The sequence below is a fragment of the Maylandia zebra genome, unplaced genomic scaffold (genome assembly GCF_041146795.1).
Source record: "Maylandia zebra isolate NMK-2024a unplaced genomic scaffold, Mzebra_GT3a scaffold11, whole genome shotgun sequence".
Classification (NCBI taxonomy): Eukaryota; Metazoa; Chordata; class Actinopteri; order Cichliformes; family Cichlidae; genus Maylandia; species Maylandia zebra.
In genome coordinates, this window is record NW_027490041.1 from 690,052 (window position 1) to 698,799 (window position 8,748).

The following is an 8,748-nucleotide window of genomic DNA, read 5'->3' on the forward strand; positions in this document are numbered from 1 at the left end:
GAGGAGTCTTATCTCCAGCTGAACATATCTGAAACAAAAGACATGGTTGTTGATTTTAGGAAACAACAAAATGGGCACGGAGTCACTTTAATTAAAGGTCAGAAAATAGAGCAAGTACAATCATATAAATATCTTGGGACCATAATCAATGAAAAACTGAACTTGTGTGAGTGTGTGAATGGGTGGATGACTGGATGTGTAAAGCACTTTGGGGTCGGAAGGTTGCCGGTTCGAGCCCCGGCTTGGACAGTCTCGGTTGTTGTGTCCTTGGGCAAAAAAGCACTTTGGGGTCCTTAGGGACGAGTAAAGCGCTCTACAAATACAGGCCATGTAATGGCAGAAACATTCTCTAGTGTAAATCCTGACTAGTTCATTAACTACAGATCAGTTTCAGTGAACATTATTCACAGAGGGATCTGAGTTCCTTATACCAGACTCTACAGAAACTGTAACACTGTACAGCTCTGCGACTCAACAATATGACAACAATGTAACACACACTAGAATCATCAAATAAAGCCCCACTAACCACTAGAACTAGAACTAACTAACTAGCACTGGACACTTGCATATTAGAGATTTCTACCACCATAGGAGGCGAGATATCATCCTTGAACCAGAGCATCCAGCCCTCAATTTCGGACATAAAAAGCGACGTGGCCAGGCATGATAACACTTTGACTGAACTGCAGGACTGTGCCTCGAACCACTCTGACACCATCGCCACTCTCCAGGCCACTGTGGAGCGTTTGTCTGCGGAGGTAAAGAAGTTAGATGAGAGATGTGGAGCTCTTGAGGCACTCCAGGAGGAATCATTTAAGAACTGCAGGAATACCAGAAGGCACAGAGGGACCCAAGATGACTGAGTTGGTTCACACCTGTTGGCGGAGGCGCTATCTCTCGAGGAGAAGCCACTCATCGATCGAGGACATAGAGTGAATCGCCAGCGTCCCAAACAAAGTCATCTTCCTCGGCCCATCATCTTGAGATTGCACTACTACCACATTGGTGAGGAAATTCTGCTGAAAGCTGCAGAGAACAAGAACCTGATGTATAAGGGTTTTTAAAATAAACATCCTCCCAGATTTCCCTCCCTCTGTTGGAAACGCAGAGCCGCATTTGCAAATATGAGAGGAAGACTACGTGGGATGACCGGCGTCAGGTACAGACTGCTATACCCTGCAAAGCTGTTAGTGACCCATGGTGATGTGAGGAAAAGCTTTACCGATCCCAAAGAGACCGTAGACTACGCGGAGAAGCACCTCTCCCACCCACCTTCAAATGTATTAAAAGCAAGGATATATCTATATGTCTAACGCTGACACAGCACTGTGTTTCTTCTTTTCCCTTTATATTCCATGTAAAGGTGAATATGGAGCGTTTATGGTGATTTTCTGAATCACGGGCAGATGAACTTCCCTGAAGTGTTTCCAGCTGGGCGTCGAGTGTTTGACCGACGCATGAAACGACACGTTTGTGAGTATTTGTGAGTATTTATCACACGGCGTGCTGCGGGGAAAAGCCTGTTGTAACATTCATGTTTTAGCCCCTGACGGCTCCTTTTGGCTTTTCATCCCTAAACTCTCTGCATGCTCTTTCATGTGATTCCTTTTATTTTGAAAAGTCTCAATAGGATCTTGAGCTTTATTGTGAAAGGTTTATGTGGAAAATAAAGAAGCGGACGGCGGAGCCACGAGATGGTTTTACCGGCGTTGTTGCTAACGAGCGTCCGTAGTGTGGTTATATTAAATATAAGAGAAAGAGAGAACTTTAATACAGACACTACAGTGAGCATCACAACCATGTAACATATTTTACACCATGAAACAAACGATGTTTCATATCATCATCTGATATATATGTTATGGAACAGGCCCAGCGCAGGCTGCCTGTGATGCAGCACAGCGCCACCCTGTGGTCATCACTGCACTGGTGACACTACAAACAACAAGTATACAGGATGGACGGTGGCCCTGAGAGCTCACACACACTGCTGCTTCTAAAACACCATGAAACAGGAAAATGCTGTGAAAGCACAAAATAATCACAGTTCAAAGAGACAATAGTGACAGAAACAGAGGCTTCACTGGTGCTGAGGGAGAAATCCCAGAGAAGCTTCCTTCCTGCCAGTATACGAGCCCACCAACAGAGACAGGACCAGTTCATCCTCCATCACTTACTGTGGCTCACGTTGCTCTTCTGTTGCTTTGCATCACAGACGCGTCTTTACTGGCTTCTTCTTCTAATTGCACTTAGAAACATGTTGTCTTTAACCTGTCACAGCTGCCCAGATGTTGCTGCTGAGAACATGTGGAGCTGATTCATGTAGTCATGTGTCTGTGAACAGCCAATCACAGGAAGACTTTCAGAAGCAACTCAGAGGAACAGCTGAGATGTGCTGAGTGACACAAGAAGTGACAACAGATGTTAAAGTTCAAATGGTGGTTTTGTTTGCAGGGACTGTGAGTGGATGGAGATCCTGGTCCTCCTCAGCTGTGAGTTCTTCCTCTGTCATGAGAACCTCAGGGGGAGAACATGTGCTCACTCTCAGCTGCTTTAACAGGAAAGAAGCTCTTTTAGATCAAAGCTGAGAAACTGTTTGTAACAGCGAACTCTGTCACCTTTCTCTCCTCAGCCTGCTGCTGGACAGGCCCATGAAGCTCTGCTGTAAAGGCTTCCATGTCCCAGGCTTCACCTTTACCTGCTGACCAAAACAGCGATGGGGAGTGGAGCAGCAGGTAGCAGAGGTGAGCCTCTTGTATGCAGCCTGTTATCTGTGGGACCAGGGAGGACGTGACACAGATGTTGCTGATTCAACATCTGTGTGACAGCTGGAGCAGCACAGTCTGCAGGAAACATCTGTGCATGTAGGAGACACCAAGGTTTACGTGGTGGAAGCAGACGACTGACTCAAGCAGCCTCACATCACAGGCTGCTGGCTACAAGCACATGACCACAGTGACTGGTTTCACTGGTGTCTGTCCCAGTCTGTGGCAGAGATACAGGAAGTCACAGACAGCCTGCACACAGCGTTTCCTCTGGAGTGTGTTTCACACCCTGTTTGTGTTTCTCACTAACATGTTGTAGTTCTTCCTGCACACAGCAGCACTTTGATCATTTCTCCTGCTTTTCTTCCTTTTCTAGCTTTTATACACTGACAGTAACACAAAACTCCAAAGTCATCATTTGAGGAGCTTCTTAAGAGTTTCTGTGAGTTTAGTGAAGTCAGCCTCTCAACAATAAGTGTGTGTGTGTTGATTATCTAATGTTCAGAGAGGACTGCACTGATGTAGCATCCAGGTGAGCAGCTTATGAGCCAACAGGGGAAATTTAGCTGTATTATTGTTGTTTAAATGTAATAATTTATGATTTCATGTTCCAATATTTCACTTTTCCCAACGTTTGTTATCATTTGGTCTGAAAACCATGACAAACAGCAGTGTTACAGTTGTTAGCATTAGCTGCTATAGAGCACTCAGTCACTGTATTGGTGTTAGCGACATGAACATATCTGAGCTAACTGTGTGTTCCAGATGTGCAGCAAACCCAACTGTCCCTGTGTTTTCCTGCTGTAGACATTATCCCCATGATGCTGACGTCCTCTGGTGGGACGAGCTCACACGTTTATGGATTCAGATGCTAACTGGACCAGACTGGTGTCAACCTTTGTGCTATAGAAGCAAATCAAAGAAGAACCAGTTGAACCTGAGCTGTCTGTAGTGGTGACACCAACACCATGTCACCTGCACATGCTGACCCAGGGTCAGTGTTGAACCTATAAGCTGTGTCCTCACAGTTCAATATGTCCTCACTGCACAGGTCAATGACATCAGAGCTGTAATGTTGTTCCCGTCTCACTAAAACTTCTGGCATAAGGTGACTTTTCTGGGTGATTCCTACTCCAGGGTCACCAGTTTGAATCCCTCTGTTACTGCTGGGAACATGCTGCTAAAGTGCCCTTGAGCAAGGCCACGTCCAGCTGATGAAGCTAACCCTGGGCTCTGCTTGCTGGCAGTGACAGAGTAGATGAAACAGCTCAGTGGATGCTAACTCACAGCTAACAGCGCTCTGTCATGGATAAGTGAAATAAAGCTGACTGACCCACAGCTGCACACAAACACCTCCAACACCTACAGGTCAGCAGGTCCACTGCTGTCTCTGATGGGCCCAAACTTTGCTTGTTCAGCGTTTGCTGCTGCTGACTTTGAAAATCACACCAAACATGGAATCAAATATATCGACTCAGCTTAGACTAAAGAGAAGCTCGGCACTGCTCACAAAACTCAAACACAAAAGGCTTTTTAAAGACAACAATCACTTTGACAGACACACAAACACGACTGAGTCCAGAGGAGCTGCTGGTTTGAAGCCACAGAAATGTTCAAATGTTTAAACACACTGCAGCGTTGCAGCCGTGATGCATTTGTGCTGCTAAGGCCACACACATCAGCTGCCTTACATTTTAGCACCAGTTCATCTCTGACCATGGCAGCACAGTCTTTCCAGTACAGTGATGTTGGTGGGGACAGTGGGGACTGATTGTTCATTGGCTGTAAGCCGGTCACATGGACGTTTAACTGGTGCTTTGGTTGCTCTGTAGTCTGTTGTGCCTGTGAGCTGCTCCTAAAATGAGACAGATTATAATTGTCACCATTCTGTTAATGACTCTTATTATGTGCGCTCTCCTCCACTGTCACACTAAACACATTAAACCTTTATTTTTGTGTAAAGTCAGGATTTATTGGCTCTTCTTAAAAGCGTCATGAAGTGCAAAACTCAGCAAACATTATACAAAAGTAGATTTAGAAGCTGAACAGAAAACATTTAAAGTGACAGTCAGCACAAATCCAGCTGACATCTCCATCCAACCCAAGTCTTCATTTAAAGTCATTATAACTGTGACACACGTTTGTTACAGTATTAATCCTGCCTGATGCTGCAGGGCCAACATCATGAAACAGGCTCAGCATTTATTTCCATTATGAAACTTTATCATTAAAAACAAACCATTGTTCTGCAGTCGTCCCAGGACTGTCGGTCAAACGTTCTCTCCACATGTTTAAGGCTGAGCTCACTTTATCGTCTGCCTGAAGGAGGGAAGCAGATGTTACTAAACATCACAATAAAACATATGAAATGGGTGCACATGAGGAACGTCTGCACTGTTAAAGCCATGCAAACATCTTCACACATGAAGCAGCAACACCTCTCAGTTTAGCAGCAGCTGGTAAAAGCCACAGTGATCCTGGAGCCTCCCTGAAGGACTCGTTCATCAGTAACTGTCAGGAGGACGATTAAACCTTCTGCACACGTCCTGTAGTTACACACTCGGGAGGAAAGACGACGTCCTCGCTCTGCAACATGATCTGTGTTTCATCCAGGACGCTCAAACACAGATTGGTCTCCAAATATTAGACGCACTGGTTCTTCATGCGTTTCTACCTGAGCACTCAGAGTCATTTCTACAACAGGCCTCCTTCACCTGCTGGTGCCTCTGTTTCTGTGTTTGGCTGTTTCCATCAGTGCCTGATGTTTGTGATCTTTGATCTGTTCTGAAGTCTCTCTTTGTAACACAAATGTTGTTTGGCTTCTTTTGCAAACAAGGCAAAAGAACTTTAATGGATTCATTTGCTGATCTTACTTTTCTGATGCAAAGCCGTCCTTTCAACGCTTTAGAAAGAAAACCAAACAATGTTTTTAAAACTTTCCCAAAATGTAAAAGCTATTAAAACCATAAACTTCTGCTCCTTGATCATGTGATTCTTCTTCTAGACTGTCTGTAATTGTTATTGCTGATTGTCAATAAAGTTGTTTTTTATAAGTTATGTTGTAAAGGAAGCTTGTGGCGAGGGAGGAGGGGCGACTAAAAGCAGGTTCATATAGTGGGAAAGTCCTCAGGTCATGTGAGGATATTTACTGATGCGTCAACACTGTCAGATAAAAGAACGGCTGCTGCATTTGTTCTCCCAGAGATAAGTTTGGTGATGAGTAAAAGAATTACAGATGATGTGGCAGTTTATACTGGGAGCTGGTAGTGATGTTACTGGCTTGAACTGGGTGGAGGACGCACTAATATGGAGGTATGTGGTTTGCTGGGACTCTAGCAGCGTGCTAGTGAGCACAGGTGATATGTCTTCAGACTCTAGGCAACATATTGTTTTTGATATACTTCATTTACTGTATAGAATCAAACACAGAGGGATAGAAGTGGATTTCTTATGGCTCCCTGTGAATATCGGTGTTGATGCAATGAACAGGACGATAAGTTTAAAAAGGTGCAGCAAGAAGAAGTCGTGCAGGTTTGACTATAAAATACAGTGAAAGTGAGGTGAAGAGTATAATGAAGGTAAAGATGAAGGACGAGTGGCAGGCACACTGGGACAGAGACGGGAAAGGCAGATATTATTATACAGAAAACAGTCGTGTAGAAGAAGCTGCAGCAGAGACCAGGATGGAATCTGGAGAGTCAGAGTTGGTCACACAGGCTTGAATAGCACACTTAAAAAGGTAAACATGACACAGGAAGTGTGACTTCTGTGGACCAGAGGAGACGTTTGACGGGTTGTTAGCGTCGTCAGGATGCTGGATGGAAACGCTGTGCCTGATAGGATGATTACAGGCTGGACTTTGTCTTCCTGTTACAGATGGATCCAGGCCCTGGATGACTGCTGGACACACATGACCCACACTAGGCTGCCTTCATCCATCCTTTCCTCCTTCACTGAGACTCAGAGTCAGCATGTATGTATTTATCAGTGATTTGAATCCTTTCATTACAGAGTGAAGTTAAAGTAGACGTGTGAACACACTAATAAACACAAAGGGACACAACTACTACTGCATGATGGAAAGCTGAAGTATTACACAGCTTTATGAACCTCCTGTTATCCTGGTAGACGAGTACAGCAATAAATCTTTTACTTGGACATCTTCTGGCTCCAATAAGCTTTGAAATGTGACCATGAAGTTAGAGACACACTGACTGAAACCCACAGCTGTGACTGTGGATCACATCCACACACAGTGTAGCTGCTGTCTCTGTGTGAGCCTTTGCACTGCTGCTCGCAGCACCGTTATATCACTCAGCGCTCGCTGCTGTTATTGAATCCACTTTTTACTGTCCGTGCAATCAAGCTCCTCTGCAGAGCTAGAAAATATCTTCGAACCAGTTTATGTGTTAGGGGATCCTTTGCAGCTGTGACTGTTGCCTCTGTTTTTGTCCTTTGGTTCCTGGGAGCCTTTTACATTTCCATCAGCAACAAATATCTGAACAGGCTTTATTGTAGGAAATACAGGATTAAATAGTTGTCATTATTTATTAGATGTTGTTAAAGATGATCAGATGCTTGTTTAGTTTAATGCTGTGGCTTCAGTCAGCATCACTGTGCTGTATAGTTTTATTTTTCTGATCCTTCTGTTAAAGTTGCTGAATAAAAGCTGGTTGGTCTGCACCTCACCTCTGCCTCGAGCCTCCTTCTTTAAAGCAGCAGAGGCTCTTCATTCAGGTATCACAGCTCGAGTTGTTCTGCAGGAGACCCAGAGTACTGTCCTTGGTCCATAATGACATTAATCCTCAAAAATAGTTCTGGCATAATAATTGTGCACACAGTGTAAAACTGAAGAAGCTTCTCAGATGAAATGTCTTCAAGAAACTTAAAAAAGTCCAGATACTTTTGTTTCTGAGCTTCTTAATTCAATTCAATTTTATTTATATAAATCACAACAGCAGTCGCCTCAAGGCGCTTTATGTTGTACAGTAGATCGCACAATTAGAGATACAAAGAAAAACCCAACAATCATATGACCCCCTATGAGCAGCACTTTGGTGACAGTGGGAAGGAAAAACTCCCTTTTAACAGGAAGAAACCTCCAGCAGAACCAGGCTCAGGGAGGGGCGGGGCCATCTGCTGTGATTGGTTTGGGTGAGAGAAGGAAGACAGGATAAAGACATGCTGTGGAAGAGACACAGATGAACCGCTGAGTGTTGTCCCGTCGAGGTGGCTCTTCTATGTTGTGCATTTATGGCACCAAACCACAAATGCAAAGGAAGAAAGGGTCGAGGCTGATTGGTGTATGTGCCCATGAGTATGAGTGTACACGGGTGTTTCTCTGTGTTAGTGACAGTCTGACAGAAGGCTGCATCCCTCAGCCTCATGTGGGCTGTGTAGCCCCTTTACAACTGCAGTGAGAGCTCAGACCTGTTTCTGGTGGGTGGTGGACTCCTCCAGGGCTTCCCCTGATTCCCCTTCTGCCACAGAAGACTGTGGCCTCAGAAACTCATATCTGCTTTTTGCAAATGAAGCGAACCTTTTGGCTTCATCAGCAGGGGCGGATCTAGAAGGGTGGCATGGGGTGGCAAGTGCCACCCTAAAATGATCCCTTGCCACCCCAAGTGCCACCCCAGTTTTGCATATGACAGTGTTGTTTATTAAAATAAGTTTAACAGTTTGAGCGTAGTTACAGTCAGCAGTGAATATAAATGCTAGAACTGGATATATTCCATAGTGTCCCCCCCTCCACATTAACAAATGGTTCAGCCCATAGCAGGACGGCTTTTTTCTTGTTTTCAGCAGCAAGTGATGCTTATGATTGTGCCAGAGCACATTTTGAACAACACCATGGGAATTTCTGATTTTACACAGGTGGGTGGATGTTACACTGTGGAAATGAAGGAAGGTGAGTGCTATTTTAAATGGTTGTAGAAAATGAAAAAACAGCAGGTGTATTGGCTGCATTTTTAGATAAATA